This window comes from Mustela nivalis (genome assembly GCF_964662115.1).
Source record: "Mustela nivalis genome assembly, chromosome: 10".
Lineage (NCBI taxonomy): Eukaryota > Metazoa > Chordata > Mammalia > Carnivora > Mustelidae > Mustela > Mustela nivalis.
Window position 1 is genome coordinate 80,986,156 of NC_139029.1, and position 20,595 is coordinate 81,006,750.

At 35.1% G+C, this 20,595-nt stretch overlaps 1 protein-coding gene and 1 long non-coding RNA gene across 7 annotated transcripts in view; both read right to left on the reverse strand.

Moving 5' to 3' along the window:
• Positions 1 to 20,595, reverse strand: part of DPYD (dihydropyrimidine dehydrogenase) — an 831,034-nt gene that overhangs the window by 802,350 nt on the left and 8,089 nt on the right. The gene's annotated exons all lie outside the window — the stretch shown is intronic.
• LOC309842363 lies at positions 12,986 to 19,358 on the reverse strand. Its single transcript, XR_014299622.1, has 2 exons — positions 18,908 to 19,358; positions 12,986 to 13,290 (listed from the first exon to the last, which is right to left on the reverse strand). It is a non-coding gene; the product is annotated as an uncharacterized lncRNA (long non-coding RNA).

Sequence of the window (20,595 nt, forward strand, 5' to 3'; positions counted from 1 at the left end):
AAAATCCATGTATGTAATTACTATTAAAGCCACTTATGTTCTCTTAATTAGTAAGTGATGTCTTGTATCCTTAATTAATGCCCTTTGAGTGCCTACTGAGAATAGTCTCCATTTAAAAATTAGTAGTATTATGTTGGAGAGGATGTGGAGAAAGGGGAACTCTCTTACACTGTTGGTGGGAATGCAAGTTGGTGCAGCCACTTTGGAAAATAGTGTGGAGACTCCTTAAAAAATTAAAAATAGAGCTTCCCTATGACCCTGCAATTGCACTACTGGGTACTCACCCCAAAGATACAGATGTAGTGAAAAGAAGGGTCATTTGTATCCCAATGTTCATAACAGCAATGACCACAGTTGCCAAACTATGGAAAGAGCCAAGATGCCCTTCAACAGATGAATGGATAATAATGATATATATGGTCCATATATACAATGGAGTATTAGGCCTCCATCAGAAAGGATGAATACCCAACTTTTTTATCAACATGGATGGGACTGGAGGAGATTATGCTGAGTGAAATAAGTCAAGCAGTGAGAGTCAATTATAATATGGTTTCACTTACTTGTGGAGCATAAGGAATAACACGGAGAACACTGGGAGAAGTGAGTTGGGGGAAATTGGAGGGGGAGACAAACCATGAGAGACTGTGAACTCTCATAAACAAACTGAGGGTTCTGGAGGGGAGAGGGGTGAGGGGGTGAGCCTGGTGGTGGGTATTAAGGAGGGCATATATTGCATGGAGCACTGGGTATGGTGCATAAAAAATGAAATTTTGGAACACTGAAAAAAATAAAATGTTAAAAAAATTAGTATTAGGTAGTGGAAAATATTCAGTATGAAATCAGCTCAAGATACTTTAACTCTTTAACAAACATGAACTAGCAATTCCAACTTAGGGGCATCAATATCTCATTTTAAATAATTTAAATTTAAACCTAAAGCAAGATATAAAGAAATGATGCCCCTTCTCCTAATCTGCATTTATAATTAAATACTACCTGACCTAAACTGGTTTCCTTCCAAGGATGAATCAAAATTAGCTCTTTTCATCTACTTTGGGTCTTCTGGATTTAATATATTTGAATTGGAATGGACTTTAAATATTAACATTTGATTGCCCATTGTAATTCAGAAATTCTATTCCAAACAGTCACCAAACTAAATATATCAATCAAATCTGTCAAAGAAAAATGACAAAGTTTTTGTCCCTTTTATATAAGGCTTACATAAATTAATAAGAAAACAAAAAAGTGCTAATAAATAGGAAAATGGCATTAACATTCAAAGGACACATGTGTATTTCCAATCTAAGAGGGACAAAAAGAGAAATATTTAGCTACCCATTGGATCTTCATTGCAAGTAAGTCTCTGCTTCTATCACTACTGTTAATGCTCTTGCCAAGTCTTTGATGATGACCACACTGCTCAATACTTCCCTTTGTGCTTATGTTATTATACATTTTACTTTTTTTTCATATTTGTTGCCTTTTTTTTTTTTAATTTTTTAAGTACAGGTAGAGAGAGGGACAGAGAGACAGAGGGAGAGAGAATCCCAAGCAGGATCCCCACCCAGAATAGAGCCCAAAGTGGGGCTCAATGACCTGAGCCACAATCAAGAGTTGGAAGCTTAACTGACTGAGTAACCCAGGCGCCCCTCAAGTGATTTTTTTTTTAAGATTTTATTCATTTATTTGACAGACAGAGATCACAAGAAGGCAGAGAGGCAGGCAGAGAGAGAGGAGGAAGCAGGTTCCCTGCTGAACATAGAGCCCGATGCGGGGCTCGATCCCAGGACGCTGAGATCATGACCTGAGCCGAAGGCAGAGGCTTTAACCCACTGAGCTACCCAGGCGCCCCTCAAGTGATTTTTATAATAGCTTTAATTGAGTTATAATTCACCACATAATTTACCCATTTAAAGTGTATAATTCAATGGCTTTTAGTATATTTTATTTGTGCCATTAGCATCATAATACATTTTAGGGCATTTCATCAATGGCCCCCCAAATTCACACCCATTAGCAGTCATTTCCCACTCTCCCAAACTCCCAGCTTCAGGCAACCATTAATCTACTTATGACTCTACACATTTGTTGGTTCTCTTTTCCCAGGTTTATTGAGGTATAATTAATAAATTATTATATTTATATAATAATTATTATAAATTTTATAAATTTATATATTTTATATAAATAAAATAAAAATTATATTTATTTCAAGTATAAAATATAGTATTACTAACTATAGCCACCATACTGTACATAGTCATACTATATAATTGAAACTTTATACTCTTTGACCATCATCTCTCCATTTCCTTCACCTCCAACCCCTATAAACCACCATCCTACTCTCAGCTTCGATGAGTTCAACTTCAGTGAATTCTATGTGTAAGTGATATCATGCAGTTCTTTGTCTTTCTTTGCCTAGCTTATTTCTCTTAGAAGAATGTCCTCCAGATTCATCCGCGTTGTCTCAGATGGTAGCATTTCCTTCTTTTTCCAGCTAAATAATATTCTTCTGTGTGTGTGTGTGTGAATGTGTGTGCCTTTCTTTAACCATTCATCCATTGATAGACTCTTGAGTCATACCTGTATCTTGGCTATTAAAAATAGTGCTGCAGTGAACATGGGTGTGCAGTTATGTTTTCAGATACTGATTTCTATCCTTTAGAAATATACCTAGGAACTGGGATTTCTGGGTCAACCGGTAGTTCCACTTTTAACTTTTTAGTTAAAAAAAGTTAACTTTTAGTTAAAAAAAGTTAACTTTTCTCCACATGTTCACCAACATTTGTTATCTTGTCTTTTTGATAATAGCTATCCTAAGAAATATGAAGTAATATCTCATTGTAGTTTAACTTGCATCTCACTGATTAGAGATGTTGAGCACATTTTCCTATACCTCCTGGCCATCTGTATGTCTTCTTTTGAAAAATGTCTACTTGGGTACTTTTCCCATTATTTAATTGGGTTGTTTTCCTGCTAAGAATATGCTTATTCCAGACATGCTTATTCATATAAACAGAATCACACAATGTGGTCTTTCATACTCATTTTTTTTAATTTAGCATAATGTTTCAAGGTTTATCCATGTTGCATTTTACTTTTATATGTTATAGACATGCTAAATGTATTCATTATTTGAATAGTAAATTGCCTTCTGGTGAGATTTAAATAATAAGTAAAAATCATACAGTTACCCATGTAGTTACCATTTTTGCAGTTTTGTATTCTTGGTGTAAATCCGTATTTCCACCTAGTATCATCCCCTTCTGTCTAAAAGACATGACTTCCTCTAACATTTCTTCTAGTGCAGGTCTGCTGTTGATAACTTCTTTCAAATTCTGAAAGTCTTTCATCACCTTTGCTTTTTTGTTTTGTTTTGTTTTGTTTTGTTTTGTTTTGAGAAAGTGTGAGTGAGCCCCGTGGAGTGGGGCAGAGGGAAATGTAGAAAATCTTAAGCAGATTGTGTGTGGAGCAGTAATCCCCACAAAGAGCTTGATCTCAGCACCCTGAGATCATGACCTGAGTGGAAATCAAGAGTCAGGCAGTTAACCCACTGAGCCACCCACATACCCCATCTTGGTTTTTGAATGCTAATTTCACTAGTATAGAATTCTAGGTGGAGAGTTTTTGTGTTTTGGTTTTTTTCTTCCTAGTACTTTAAATATGTTACTCTGTTATCTTTTCACTTGCATTATTTCCAAAAAGAAATTTGTTTTTGCCTTATTTTTGTTCATACCTAGTGTGCTTCCCCCCCCCCTTCTTGTTGTTTTGAAAATTTTCACTTTACCACTGGCTTTGAGCTGTTTGATTATGACGTTCCTTGGTGTTTTCTTTATGTTTCCTCTGCTTGAACTTCCTTGGTCTTCTTGAATCTAAAATGGATATTTTTCAAATGTGTTTTCTGTCTTCCCACCCCTCTACCTCTACTCTCCTTGGGAAATTCCATTTACATGGATATTAAGCCACTTGAAGTTGTCCCACAGCTCACTGATACTCTTATTTTTCTCTCTGTGTTTGTTTCATTTTGGATAACTACTATTGCTACATCTTCATGTTCACTATCTTTTCTTCTATAATATCTAATCTGTTTTTTTAATTTTATCCAGTGGATTCTTAAGACATTGTAGTTGCCATTTCTAGAAGTTCAATTTGGCTCCTCTTTCTTCTACATTTCCATTTAATTTTTTGAACATACAGAATAGAGTCATTATTGTTAATATACTCTGCTAATTCTAATATCTGTGTCAATTTTGTCAGTTTTAATTTGGTTCAGTGTGTTGATTTTTATCCAGATTATTTTTATTTCTTTTCAAAGATGGCTGGTAACCTTTAACTGGATGCCATGTATTATAGATTTTGCCTTCATGGGTGGGAAATGTTGTATTCCTATAAATACTTTGAGTTTTGTCTAATACATGGTTGAGTTATACAGGGACAGTTTGATCTTTTCAGGTTTTGCTTTAAGACTTGTGAGGAGATACTTGGGCAGCATTTGATCTAGGGCTAATTATTGTCCACTGCTGAGTCAAGAAATTTCTGAGAACCCAGTGTCCCGGGAATCATGAAGATTTCCAGTCTGGTGGGAGCAGATACTATTCCCAGACCAGTGTGAATGTCAAGTACTCTTCCTTTGAGTTATCTTGGATTTTTCTCTACCTAACTTTAGGTCATTTTTTCTCACATGCATGGACTGACCATTACTCTGGAAAAAGTCATGAGGAAACTTGTGCAGATCTCTAGGTCTCTCTCTGAGCAGCTCTCTCCTATTATTATGTTCCACAAACTCTAGCTGCCTTGTTCTTCCCAGATTCTCAACTCTGTCCTCTGAACTGAAGAAGTCCACCAGGCTCCGTATGAGTTCCATTTCCCAAGATGAAGCCTATAAACTCAAGATAGTGTTCTGGGGACATACTAGGGCACTCCTCATTTGTTTTGCATCTCATAGGGATCAGTATATTTTGGTCATCTGATAGCTAATGTCTTCAAAACTACTGCTTTCTATATTCATTTCTTTTTCATTGTTTCAGGCAAAAATGTATGCAGAAAATGGTTAATTCAATAGGCCTGAGTTGCTCAAGTCCTGCACATTCCTATTTCAGAAGTGGCCTTTGATCCACTCCTGGGAACATTCTGTCTGACAAATGTGTTTTTATGTGCCTGAGGCCTTGGACCATGCTCTACTAGCTGACTAGAAAGTTTAATCACATGAACATCTGATTTTTCACTGGTAGTCTAAAGCTCAAATAACTGACGTCAGTCATGTAGCACTATACACCTATATAACTAATGCCCGGTAAAAACCCTGGATACGAATGCTTAGGTGAGTCTTCCGGGCTGGAATACTCCATTCATGCTGTCATACATTGTTGCTGAAGGAATTAAGTATGTCCCATATAATACCATAAGAGAGAATACACATAAGCTTGGTTGGGGCTGTTTCTTCTAGATTTTGACCTGTGCTTTTCTCTTTGTTGACCCTAATTTATCCTTTCTTTGCAATAAACTATAAAATGAATATAAAAAATTGTGAGTTCTTTGAGTACTTCTAGTGAGTTAAGACCCCGAGAGTGGCCCGGGGAACCCCAGAAAAAAAATGTAAATCCCTGCCCTATTACTCTGTCTCGAGTAGAAGTGGAAGTAGAGACATGAGTACCATATTTTAATGGCCACTTCTTCCCATAGAACTTAACTTTGTAAAGCACCTAGACAAAAATATAGAAAAGTTCTCAAAATGTGATATCTCTACTCAGTTTTATATTCAACTAAGTGCCAGTCAGTAAGATATATTCGTAAGTCTGGATCCTATGGGAAGTCTCATTAAAAGGAGGAATGCACATTTCTTTTCTGCTTACTTCTTTCTTTTGGAGCTCTGGCTTCCAACTTGAACAATGGGATGGACTTGAGGATATCAGAATAAAAAGAGAGATACCTATTTGACAAGAAAAAGGTGCCACATGCCCTATACCACATATCTCTAGACTTCTTCACATCAGAAGAAATAAATTACTGCCTTCTTTAAGCCAATTTCCTTTTTTTCTCTTAAATGCCTCATAATCTGGTTCTTATAGTGCCCAATAGCCGACTGGGTGTGGGGAGCACTGATAGTCCAATCAACAAGGGAGAATATTCAGAGCCAGAGTGTATATAAATGTCAAAATGAAAGCATTTGGCTTATGTACTTAAAAGACAAATGAGAACTCACATCAGCATAAGTTAGTATTTTTCTTGAAATCCATCAAAATGTCAAAAATCCTAAACCAAAAATTACTCATTTCAAAAAATGATCAATGGAAATTTTGTTGTGCCAGCATTAAAAAAAAAAAAAAAAGTGATTCATTTTTGACTGCTAATAGCTTTCTGCACTTTAACTGACATGAATTTTTTACAATGTGGCACAATGATGTGAATAAAAATTTACCCCATGTTCCTTTATAAACTATTTTCTAGAAACTTTCCATAACTACCCTCTGTACACAACTCCCTTCCTTCAATCCACACTACCAAAAAACTGTGTATAGCCCCTTCTACCGGGCTGTACTAGATAACACACTTCTGTGCTCTCAAGATATACCCATCTCTATCAATATTCTTGGACTTAATTTCAGGATTTGTTCTCAGCCTTATACATATTCCAAACAAGAAGACAGTTTAACTTCTTTTTCTCAAAACTGTATAATATCTCTCATTCAAAAAAAAATACAAAAATATTTAGACATTTTTTTCTAATGTTCTTTTACTGGATGCCTGTTTATAATAGCTGATGTTGAATAAGGGCTTCCAGTATGCAAAACACTCTTCTCGGTGTTTTTCAGGTTGACCATCACAATAACCCTATGATGTCATTAGTATTATTACTGCCAGTATACAGACAAAACAAAATCATGAGAAGATTGAAGAAGGGACAGATTCTAATGCACATTTGTTGGCTTCAGGTTTTATACTGTTAGTCACTACTCTATTCTTCTTCCATTGGCAGTAATAATAATAGCTTCATATTTATTTTAATGTATATGACTCAAGGACTGCTGTAATTCATTGTAAATACTGAAATCAGTTTTGCATTTGGGAGATACAGTGTAAACAAGACCTGAACTGAGTCAGCCTTAAAGACAAATCTATCATCTATTAGCCATAGCATCTAACAATCTGTCTGATACACATTGGTTATGTGTTGCTGATTTAAATGAAGAAAAATAAGCAAATCTTAGAAATATTGTCAAGGAAACTCTAAGGACTTGATGACAATAAATATAGGTTGTAAAGATACAGAAAAATAAATGTACCTCCCTTGTCAACAATTTGGTGATTACAAGAAACACTGATGACTATAATTGGTAATCACAGAAAATAAAAAGTTGGGATTGAGAACTAGCTTAGGAAAAAAATGTTCAATTCTTTTTGGCATATCACTTAAATACTGATGTCATTTGCAAATGATATATACACTAAAAAAAATTGACAGTGAAATATACCCTGTTTCAATTGTTGGATTTGAATTAAGTCCAGACATGTTATCTGAAAAGCTAAGATTTTCCCCTAATTATGAAGAAATCACAGATGCTCTGGTACAAAAAACAGTTTACAACTCAGAAATGCCAAATAACACTACTTCCATTTTAATAGAAATTACATGCCTGACACTTAAAATGTACAAAATGTTTTTACATACATTATTAGATCATGTATTGCAAATGAAATCTACACAGTCTAAAATTTTCTCTTTATGTTCCTGACTGTCCCACTAGACTTTGAGCTTATTGAGTATAATGACGGGCTATGACTCATCGCAGTATCTTCAGTAGCTTGTATAAGGCATAATATAAAGAACGCTTGCAATGAATTGAACTGCACCTCCTTAGGATAGTAGAACCTTTTATGTATGGACCTCATACAGTGAAAGGACAACATAAATAAAAGACAGTAAAGATCGGGACAAAGTCTCCTGACTCCATTACCTTACCGCTCTCATACAAAATACTACTATAAAAGTTCTCCCAAATATTTTGACTTGTCCACTATTTTACATCACTTCTGACCCTACTTCGTATTGGAAACCATATCTAAAAATAGAAATGGAGCAAGAACCAGGAGATGTATAAATACCAAGACCAGAGAGGGAGGCATAATAGGTCAGAAGTTCAGTGTTTTAGATTTACTGGATAAAGCTAGATTTCTCTCGTTTCCACAGGAAAGATTATATGATCCCTATATTTAAAATAATTCTTTAAGCATTAAAAGTTTTCCATTGCACTGAAATACTCTTCATCTCAAGATGAGTAAATTATCACTATAACTTTCAATACAAAGCTTCTTATTCTTCAGCTGTCATTTTACAGATTCATACTGAAAATAAATTTTAAGGGTACCAGAGTGGCTCAGTGGGTTAAGCCTCTGCCTTCAGCTCAGGTCATGATCTCAGGATCCTGGGATCAAGCCCCACATGGTGGGGCGGGGGCGGTCTCTGCTCAGGAAGGAGTCTGCTTCCCCCCTCTCTCTGTCTACTTGTTATCTCTCTCTGTCAAATGAATAAATAAAATCTTTTAAAAAAAGAAAGAAAATAAATTTTAAGCAGAGTTACATTGCTGTGCAATGAGTAATAATTTCATCAAATTAGTAGCATTCAGCTCCTAGAGAGATTTATTATTTTATTCACAGAATATTTTGTAAAAGGAGCATAATAAATAGAACAATTTACCTTTCAAGACTTTTCCTTAAATAGGGCACACCACTAGGAAATAATTAGCTATTATTCCCTATTTCTATCTAAATAACTGTAATAACTTCCAGGTGTTTGATAAAAAGCACTTCCCATCACTATATAGGTCCATACTTTGTATAAGCCTTGTGGGCACTTAAACTTCTTCAGGGGTACAAACATTTTTCTCAAGGATGATAGATATTAGGTGGTAATTAAGGTTATTGTGTTGGCATAGAAGATAATTTGACTTAATGGAAGACTTTCTGTGATGGAAATTAACAAGTTTGCCACATAATTACTTAACAGGATTGATTTTGAGCAACATATGTGCCATTTACACTTACTAACATGTAAGGAAGCAAAGGCTACATGATTAACAGATCTCCTGCAGTATTTACTATGAAGTGAAATAACTCAAAGAACTAGCTACAGTTTGTTTAACAACATCAAAAAAAAGTAGTATTTTAGATTTATTTTACCTTAAAATTTGTTACAATGAACATAACATTTTTATTGGAAAGAGTAAAAAAAGAGTTTTAATTAAAGTGAAATTTAACCATCCTAAAAATACGCTTTATGGAATACAGGAAGCATCTGATAACCTTGAAAAGGAATCTAAATGGTGTTTCTTACACCATTCTTCTGTTACAACCAGAATCTTGAAACAGGCAAAATATATTAATGTAGCAAAACAATAACATAGGCAAGGCTATGGAAATATCTTGTGTTTATTAATTCTTTTATTAACGTAGCAATATGTTTAAGATCAATAACATTTTCTAAAATTATTCCTCGGAAAACTTTTCTTGGTATTATTTTATAATTCATTGTTTTTCATTTTTAAGCACATTTGTTATTTGGTCATTTAAATTATAGTAGAGAAACGCAGATATCCAAATATCTAGTGTTTTAAATCTTAAACTTCAAGTGGCCTTTTAAAAAAATGTACTTTTTCCAAAACTGCTAGGCAAATGGCCAAACACAAAAAGGAAAATATCCAAAAATCTGATAAATACAAATTGGAATCATACTTGCAGGGGAATTCAAAACAGAAACAGCTAAAAGTGTTGCCTCTAAAAAGAGAGCTGGGAGAAGATGGGAAGGGGTACAGAAAAGTCAATGGTGTGCTAGACCCAGCTCCAATGGGCTTTAGAAAACTGATAGTTAACCTCTTCCAAACTCCTCCATTTTTAGGGCTTAAAATCTGCCACAGGGAGCACCTGGGTGGTTCAGTGGGTTAGGCCTCTGCCTTCTGCTCAGGTCATAATCTCAGGGTCCTGGGATCGAGCCCTACATCAGAGTCCTGGGATCGAGCCCTACATCAGAGTCCTGGGATCGAGCCCTACATCTCTGCTAAGCAGGAGCCTGCTTCTCCCTCTTTCTCTGCCTGCCTCTCTGCCTACTTATGATCTCTCCCTCTGTCAAATAAATAAATAAAACCTTTTAAATAAATAAATAAATAAATAAATAGAATCTGCCACAGAAGAGGTATATACCCCATAATAATCAACAAATACTACAAATCAAGGCTTCCTCTTCACTCCCTTTTCCCCCACCCCTAATTGTTGCTTACCAGTATGTCACTGGTAAGAATAGTAAAAGGTGCCTTGCTTTTCTTTAAAAGTTCTTCTTATTTTTTTAAGTTTTGTGTGTGTGTATTCATTATCCTGATAAAAATTAAATAACACTTAAAGATGTCATTACTAAAACAATGGGATAATTCAGAGATTATCCACAAGATTCACTGGGCAGTAAGTAAATCATAATGTTGCAGCAATAACACCTTAATAATGGAAGGAACTCAAAACTCCATATCAATCTAAAGTAGTTTCCATGGATATTAAAAGGCACTGGTGAGCTTGAGTAATAGCATAAGAACTCTCATGACCAGTTAATGTAGTTAAATTTCCCCAGAAAAATGGACTCAAAAAAACGAGTTATCAAACATCAAACACTATATTTTTAAGCCACAGTTATTATGCAGGTATACTATTTTTAAACTATCAAATTAAATAATTATATAGATTCTCTTATTTAATTTTCAGATAGAGAACTAAACTGCTTTATGTTGAACATAGTACTGCAAATTATGATTACACAATGTGTACCTCTAAATACTCACCGTGTACCATAATTAATTCAAAATTGCACAGTACTAAAGATCCAAAAGAGGCAAAGGTTAAGCTAATATAAATTAGCCATAGATACAACTTTTAATTACATTTTGTAATCCTCAAATATAAACTGGTTGTCTTTACAGTGACATTATTATTGTTATAAAGTAGAATTCCAAAAAAAAAAAAAAAAAAGTCTTTCAGTCTAGGATTCCAGTGAACCAAAGTTTTATCACACATACCCAAATATAGAGGAACTATAGAAGAAAAATATATATATATATATATTTTCTTTTTCTCCAAACCAACTCCAGCCTTCTAGTCCACTGTGCCTATTCCTTTTTCCTAATTTCCCCAACAAATAATCTGTCCTGTCAGAGGTCAAAGTAACCTGGAAAAAAGCAAAACTGGTCAGTCAACATCATATTGAGAAGTGATTGATGATATTTCATCAGCTCCCTCCCCTACAACCATCTGGTTTGTGGATTAGAAGTCATTCACACCTTGCTTCATTTATACAAGTGAAGGACTCCTTGAAGAACCCATTATAAAATAACTTATTGAGAAATTTTCTGAATACCTACTAGGGGTAGTGCAGAAATGAAATAACATTTGAAGGACTTCCCATTCCTATACTTCTTTGATTCCTCATTTTCTTGTCATGTATTTTAATGTGTGAATAAACAGCAATGTAAAATTGAGCTTATATTCATGGGTTTTAGTTTCCAATTCACTACTGACTTTAATCAAACCATTTAACCTTTCTATGCTCTTGGTTTCAATATTTCTGAAAATAATGCATCTTTGTAAGACTGGAAACATGTTCATAAGTAAAGCAACAGGGGAAAAAAAATGTAAGTGCACAGACCCACATTCACCCCTTTTTAATCTAACTCTGCCAGCTCCTATATTTACACCTGTCTTACACTTGACCTGTATCAGCCAGGGCAGCCCTTTACGCCCTGTCTCTAAAAATAGACACCTAACTCTTTTTTTTGGTCCTTGAATTACCGGAGATCAGAGTGAAGGTGGGAGGAGATTGCAACAAAAGTTACACAAATTTCTTTATTATCATTTATTAAACAACATCAGAGAATGTAAAAATAAATGATTAAGTTGTATGAATGTGAATTTATAACATGCAGACTTTAATTCTAACACCATAACTCTGGACCATCACCCCAAAGCACTTTTTACTTTCTATCTTGATTTATAGTTATTTGTGAATTTGCCTCATCTTCCATTCTGGTATCATAAGCTCATTTAGGAGAGACACATTTATCGTTCTAGCCAGTCCCCACAAGTACTTAATGTAGGGCAGAAGATATAGCAGGTACTTAATAATTACTTACAAAATTGAATGAAGGTATACTTTGTTGGTAACTTAAGATTTGGTGAAAAAATATTTATTTATTTAATGGGATTTTAAAAGTTATGTATGTGGTTCATTGCCATATTTGATAAATAAACATCTTTTCCTCTCATACATGAATTGTGCATGTCTATAAGTCAAACAACATTATGATTAATAGCAGCCTGCACTTGCATTTATTCTTAATTCATTTGTTATAAACAAAACACTACAAGGTAGTTAGCAAAAGTCAAGATCTCCATTTCATAGATAGGGAAATTAGCTTTAGTCCACAAAGGTAAAAAGTGGCACAATTAGGACTCTAACAGCATATTTAGAACTCTTTATAATACGACATTTAACCTTAATTACTTTCTTAAATTATGAATTTGAATGCAATAAAGATCTTTTCCCTTACAAATGTTAGATATCACCAGCCTCACTACCCTTACATCTAAAGTATCTTCCCTCCATCCCTTTCTTTCTTCCATAAATATCCCAGCTTCTTGGCAATTCATATGAAAACTGTATTTATTTGCAGGGGTGCCTGTGGCTGAGTTGGTTAAGCATCTGACTCTTGGTTTCAGTTCAGGTCATGACTTTGAGGTCCTGGTATTAAGCCTCATGGGCCCCCCTGCTCAGCCAGGAGTCTGGTTCTCTCCACCCCTCTCTCTGTCCCACTCTTCCCCTTCATGGTCTCTTTCTCTCTAAAAGAAATAAAACTTTAAAACAAAATTTGTATTTATCTGCATGTTAGGGCTACCATAAAAACAAACAAACAAAAAAACAAAAACCAAAAAAACACAAATTAAGTGCCCTTTAAAACAACAAGAATTTATTATCTTCCAGTTTTGGAAGAGACAAGTATGAAATCAAGGTGTCAACTTAGCCATATGCCCCCTGAAACCTACAGGGTAGACCCCTTCATTGTCACTTCAAGGTTCCATTGTCTTCTGGCAAACCCTGTCATTCCTTGGCTTGCAGATACATTACTCCAAGCTCTGCCTCTCACCACATGGCTGTCTTTCCTCAGGTATCTTCACATCATCTTTCCTCTGTGTTCTACTCCTTATATCTGTTCTTCTGTCATCTACCAACTCCTTGGTCACCCCACCACCCTGTCCAAATGCAGTGAGAATTTAAATCAAGTTCTCTTTCACACCCCACCACTCTTACAGCAGTCTTAGTTTCAATAGTCACTTGAATCATCCAGCATCTGCCCCTTACTCTAAGATCTCACCACCAATTGACTTTTCCTTGCATATCACCAAAGGCACAATCCCCCTTGGTTATGTTCTTGACCTTTTTATCACTAATTATCACACCATCTCCAAAAGCTTTATTTCAAACACACCATTCTAATCTCTACTTCTTCCTCTTTCATACTCTTATACCTTCCAACAATTCTTATTAAGACCACCATCCCATTGAGCACATCACCTCTGTATTCTCGCGATTCATTTTTCCCTACTCTCCTGAATTCCATCACATTAGATTCCATGATTCACCACTATGAATTCTTCCTGACACCCTTAATTTTCTGCCCCTCTCTCACACCGACATAATTATCCGGGCAAATCTTAACTAAATTAATTACTCTTTGTCTGAACCCAAGCAATTAAAAATGGCTGGAAGAACCCACAATCAAATTCATGCTAAATTCTTAACAAATTTCAAATGGTAAATACACAATGCCTAATAATCTTACTATAGTTCCTTATTATTTTCATACTTCCACTTTCCAGAAAGTTTATTCATACTTTCATCTATTTTTCAAATTTACATGTTGTTTTCCTCTTACCCTTAGTTAATGATTTTGCCTCACACTCTTATTGAGAAACTAAAAACCATCAGATGGGAACACCCACTTTGGCACCTCTCTGACAAATTTAATGCTTAAATTTATCAATCCTATTCCATCTCACCAAAAGAATCCCTTTATACAAATACCAAAAGAATCCCTTTATACAAATAATTACCACTTCTGTGTCTTTTAACAATGGTGTCTCCTTCTATTGGATCTCTTTCATTAGCATATGTGCATGCTCTATTCTCCCACTCCAGCTAAGACCCACTTTCTGTGTTCCACTGTGGAGCTGAACTAGTTTTCTAGTATCACTATTTCACTTTTTTATCTCCTGTTCCCTTCTCAATCTGTTCCAACTGGACTTCTTTTTCCAATAGCTATTATTAAATTCACAATTTCTCCATACCACCAAATTACAAGAGAACTTTCACGCCCTCCTCTTCCCTCTCAACAGCAATAAAGAATTGACAATACCACCATCTTCCTCCTCCTTTGTATTCTGTAATACCACAGACTCCTAGCTACTTTTTCTTCTTCTAAATGCCTAAATCACCAACTTTTTGTCTAGCTACACTGTCTCTAAGTGATTTTACTCAGTCCCAGGATTTTAAGCACCATTTTTGTATCAATAATCCCCCACTCTCCATCTCTAAATAGGATTTCTTTACTAACCTTCAGATACTCATTTCCAGTGGCCTATTTAATTTCTTTACTTTGGTATCTATTAGGGATTTAAAACTTAATGTCATTAAATACAACACCTGTATCTCATACACCTGTTATTTCTTTTTGACCCTCAGATTAAGTCTAGTCCAGCCTCTTTAATTTTCTTTTTTTGTTCCTCAAAAGCCACGGCAGACTCCTTCTCCTAAGTTTAAGGTTTAAGTTGAAGTGTCACCTCCACAAGGAGGCTTTCTCTGACTATCCCAAATAAAGGAGGCCCCACCAGTCATTCTGCATCATATTATTGTGATTTACTTTTACAAAATTTCATGATACTATCTGTAATTATGATACACTTTGAAATTTTTACTGTCCTTTATTTTCATACTGCATTGCAATTTTACTGAGAACAGAAATCTTTTCTATCTTGATTGCAGGTATGCTTCCAAAACTCTGGACTAGTTTCCAGCACATAGTAAGAAATTAATAATATTTCTTAATACATAAAAGAAAAAAATAAATTTTTGTATTTAAAAGATTAAAACCTCATTATCAAAGACATAGGTCACTGGAGTCAAAAAGACAATCGGTAGCCATTATCAGTATTAGAGGCAGTTAGTTAGACTCTAACATGATGCCTGGAGGCCCACAAAAAGTCATGGCCAGCTATTGGGAAAGTCAGAGGCCTATGACCTGGCAGCACTCCAAAACAAAGTCACAAGAAACTGGATCAAAGTAGACAGGCCCAAGATGGCTGACAAAGCAGGACAGAAAGCCAAGCAAAATAAGGAAGGAAAGGCTAAACCCTGCTTCCAGGAAATCCCCACCCCAAAAAATGAATATTCCACACCCTTGTTAACAACCATCAATTAAAAATGAAACCCAAACCTCTGGGCCCACAGCTCTCTCTCACTCTACGGCATGTTCTCACATCTTGATAGCATACTTCTCGCTTAATGCTTTCCCCACATGTGTCTCTCATTCAGTGTTGTGTCTGTCCTTGAATTCTCATGAGGAGATAGAGAGCATTCAGGGACATCTTTGGGATAGACTGGATCAAGGTCTCCCCAGTTCACCCAGCATCAGTATTTGTTAACTGTGTATTTGCTATATGTTGACACTATTAAAAATGATGAATATGTAGTATTTCCTTCAACCATACAACTATCCCATGATAGAGGTACTATCACTGTCTCCACTGGACAGATGAGGAAATTAAAACACGGAAAGTTAAGTTACTTGCCAATGTCAAAAACGAAAATGTGGCACAACTAGGATACAATGAACATTAACACTTTAATTCCAGAGTCTACATTCTTAACCAATCTGTGCTACAAGTCCATTTTAAATACAATAAATAGTAATGCTCCATTACATATTATATTATAATAAATACTGTAATAGAACAAGCCTACTAGTCCATTGCTAATTTTGAATTTACCTGAAGTTAATTTTAGTGGTTTATATGTTTCCAAAGGAGTATTGATTTTGTTGTGATTTTATAATTAATTAGCATCTAATTTTCTTAAAATCTGTTTTATTTCTACTTTTCTTTTGTACATATGTGTACTTCATTTATTATTGAAGTTTAACTGACTTACAGTACCATGAGTTTTAGATGTACAGCATAGTGATTCAACAGTTATGTACATTATGAAATGCTCACCATAAGTGTATTTACCATTTGTCATCATACAAGTTTATTACAATATTAGTGACTATATTCCCTAGTCTGTACTTTTTTCCTCCTTATGACTAATTGATTTTATAATTGGAAGTTTGTACCTCTTAATCTCCTTCACCTATTGTGCCTATCCCCTATTCTCAGGGCCCCTGCAGCCACTAGTTTGCTCTATTTATGGGTCTATTTCTGGTTTTTGTTCATTTGTCTTGTCTTCTTGAATCCACATATAAGTGAAGTCAAATGGTATTTGTCTTTTTCAGTCTGACTTATTCACTTAGCATAATGCCCACTAAGTCTATCCATGTTGTTGCAAATGGCAAGATTTAATTATTTTGTACAGCTAAGTAGTATTCTATTGTATGTATATATACCACTTCTTGATCCATTCAACTGTTGATAGACACTTAGATTGCTTCTATGTTTTGGCTATTATAATTAATGCTGCAGTGAACATAGGGATGCATATATACTTTCATGTTAGTGTTTTCATTTTCTTTGGATAAATTCTCAAAGTGGACTTACTGAACCACACAAGATTTCTATTTTTAATTTTTTGAGGCTGCACCAATTTACCACCAACGGCACACATCCCTTTTCTCCACATTCTCACCAACACTTATTTTTTGTCTTTTTGACACTAGATACTCTAACTGACGTGAGTTATTCAAGTTTTTCTGATAGCTCAATGTAGTTTTGACTTGCATTTTCCTGATGATTAGTAATACTGAGTATCTTTTCATCTAACTGTTGGCCATCTGTATGTCTTCTCTAGGGAAATGAATATTTAGGTCCTCTGCCCATTTTTATTTTTATTGAAGATTTATCTACCTTAGAGAGAGAAAGACACACACACATGCGTACATGGGTAAGCAGAGGGAGGAGCAGAGGGCATCTTCATACAGACTCCCTCCTAAGCACAGACTCTGACCTGAGGCTCAATCCCAGGACCCCAAGATCATGACCTGAGCTAAAATCAAGAGTTGGATGCTCAACTCACTAAGCTATCCAGATGCACCTGCCCATTTTTAAATTGATTATTTGTATTTTTGGTCTTCAGTTATATGAGTTCTTTTTTTTTTTTTTAAAGATTTTTTATTTATTTATTTAACAGAGAGAAATCACAAGTAGGCAGAGAGGCAGGCAGAGAGAGAGAGAGAGGAGGAAGCAGGCTCCCTGCTGAGCAGAGAGCCCGATGCGGGACTCGATCCCAGGACCCTGAGATCATGACCTGAGCCGAAGGCAGCGGCTTAACCACTGAGCCACCCAGGCACCCCAGTTATATGAGTTCTTTATATATTCTGGATATTAACCTCCTATTGAATATATCATTTGCAAATATCTTCTTCTATCAATAGCTTGTTTTCTCATCTTGTTAATGGTTTCCTTTGCTGTGCAAAAGCTTTTTTTTTTTTTTTTTTTTAGTTTAATGTAGTCCCCAATTGCTTATTTTTACTTTTATTTCCCTTTATTGAAGAGACAGATCCACAAAAATATTGCTAAGGCCAATGCCCAAGTGATTACTGCCTATGTTTTCTTTTAAGAATTTTATGGTTTTAAGGATTGCCTGGGTGGCTTAGTCGGTTAGGCATCTGCCTTCCAGGTCATGATCCCAAGGTCCTGGGATCAAGATCCTGTGTCAAGCTCCCTGTTCAGCAGAGAGGTTGCTTCTGCCTCTCTCTCTCTGCCCTTATCCAGACTCGAGCTCACTCGCTCTCTCTCTTTCACTCTCTCTCATGTTCTCTCAAATACATAAAATCTTTACAAAAAAAAAAAGAATTTTAGGGTTTCAGTTCCTGTATTTAGATCTATAATCCATTTTGAGTTTATTTTTCTGTATGGTGATGGAAAGTGGTTCAGTTTCATTCTTCTACATATTGAGTCCAGTTTTATCATCACCATTTATTGGAGAGACTATCTTATCCCCATTTTGTATTCTTGCCTCTTTTTGTCATAGATTAATTGAACATATAAATGGGGTTTATTTCTGGGCTCTCTATTCTCTTTGTTTGATCTATGTGTCTATTTTTATGTCAAACTGTTTTGATTATTATAGCTATGTAGTAGAGCTTGAAACCTAGAATTGTGATACCTCCAGCTTTATTTTTCCTTTCTCTCAAAATTGCTTCAGGACATTTTGTGGTTCCATACAAATTTTATGATTATTTGTTCAAGTTCTGTGAAAAATATTACTGGTATCTTGATAGAGATTATACTGAATCTGTAGATTGCTTTGGGTAATATAAACATCTTAACAATATTAATTCTTCCAAACCATGAGCATGGTCTACTTATTTGTGCCATCTTCAATTTCTTTCATCAGTGTCTTACAGCTTTCAGAATGTAGATCATTCATCTCCTTCGTTAAATTTAATTCTAGGCATTTTATTCTTTTTTATGGGATTGTTTTCTTAATTTCTCCTTCTGCTACTTCATTATTAGTATATTGAAACATAACAGATTTCAGTGTATTAATTATGTATCCTGCACCTTTACTAGATGAATTTATTCTAAGAGTTTTCTGGGCTTTCTATATTTAGTATCATGTCATCTGCATATAATAACAGTTTTACTTCTTACTTACCAATTTGGTACCTTTTCTTTTTTTCCATCTGGTTGCTGCAGGTAGGACTTCCAGTACTATGTTAAATAAAAGTGGTAAGAGGGAGTCATCTTTGACGTGTTCCTCATTTTAAAGGAAAGCTTTCAGTTCTTCACCACTGACTGTGATGCTAACTGAGGGTTTTTCATACATGGCTTTTATTAGTTGAAGTGTGTTCCCTCTAAAGTCACTTTGTTCAGAGATGGTTATATTTTTCTTATTTGTACTTATTTTTATTTTTCTTTAATTTTGTTCTTACACTAAAATCCTATTAAAGTAAATTTTTTAAAAAGAAGACCCAAATTATTTTAAAATGTGGAAAACATGTTCAAATTAACCAAACAAATCCAAATTAAGCCAGTCAACACTTTCTTTCTCTTCTTGAGTACATAAAGAAAAGAAAAAGAAAAAGAAATCGTGCATGGACACACACACACACCTCACATTATATGTCTAATACAAAGGCCTAGGGTAAAAGAATCCTTCGAAAAGCTGGTCTGCTAGAGTGGCTTAAGGAGAGGGAGGTGGCAGGTACAATATAAAGCTTCTATTTTGTTCACACACTGGAACATTTGCAGTTGTTGTTATATTTATTCACTGAAGATAAAAACCTGAGATTTATCCACTTAAAATAACAACCTGAAACCCAGCTTTACTCTTCCTGTTATCCTCGGAAGAAAAAACTACGGAAAAGTCAGGCAGTCAAGCCATAATCTAGAATGAAGCATCAAATAAGCACTGAGTCCAAATGAAGTCACACCCACATCAAAGGAAAGTGTATTTAGAAGCCTGTGTGTTCTGTAACCTTGAAAGTGATGGGGGGATGCAGCAAATGAGTAATTGGTTCCAAATGCATTTTGTCCTGTCTTTGCACCCAATAATAGACCCTTTTGTCCTTTTAAAAGCACTTTTTTTAAAAACACTTAATTCATTTGCATCATGTAGGTAGATGGAAAAGGCAAACTGAAATGCACTATGCACTATATATCAATGAAGCCAACCCTTTCCAATATATTTTAAGCAAAATGTCTTAAGAAAAGAAATACTGAAGCATTATTATCAACAACTAAACAAAGTAAATTTCTGATCATAAAGGAGAGTTCTGAATAAGTGTTGCTATCTTCACGCCATGGAATCTCACAGTGCTATTTAAAACTATTTTAAAAGTAGTATGAATCAGGGGAAATAGTTCTGATTGGAGAAGGAAGCAAATATAAAACTCAATCTGATAAAAACTGTTTAGGAAAAATAGTTCTTTAGTTTAGGGAAAATAGGAAAAAACTATTCCTTATGCATAGGAAAGAAAAACACTAAATTATTTAGCAAGGCTGTTTTGGGTGGTGTGACTATGTACATTTGGGGTCTACTTTTCACTTTTGGCATTTTTTTTCCTGTAATGATCATGAAAAACAACTTTAAAAATTAAATCAGAAGAATGAAAAAAAATGTATAAAAGTTAACCTTCCCCCCCAAAAGCATCTTGTTATGAAAGCTGCCATGGTTTATTTAACCCTAGGGATCTGTGAGAAGAACTGAATAGCTTTCTTTGAAGCATGAGAATTTTAAGCATTCTACTCCAGTACTCCCCAATATTTGTCATGTAGGAATATCTGAAAGTCCCCAAAGCTTGAGGTCACTGTGATACAAGGAGTCAGAGAAAGGTAACCTGA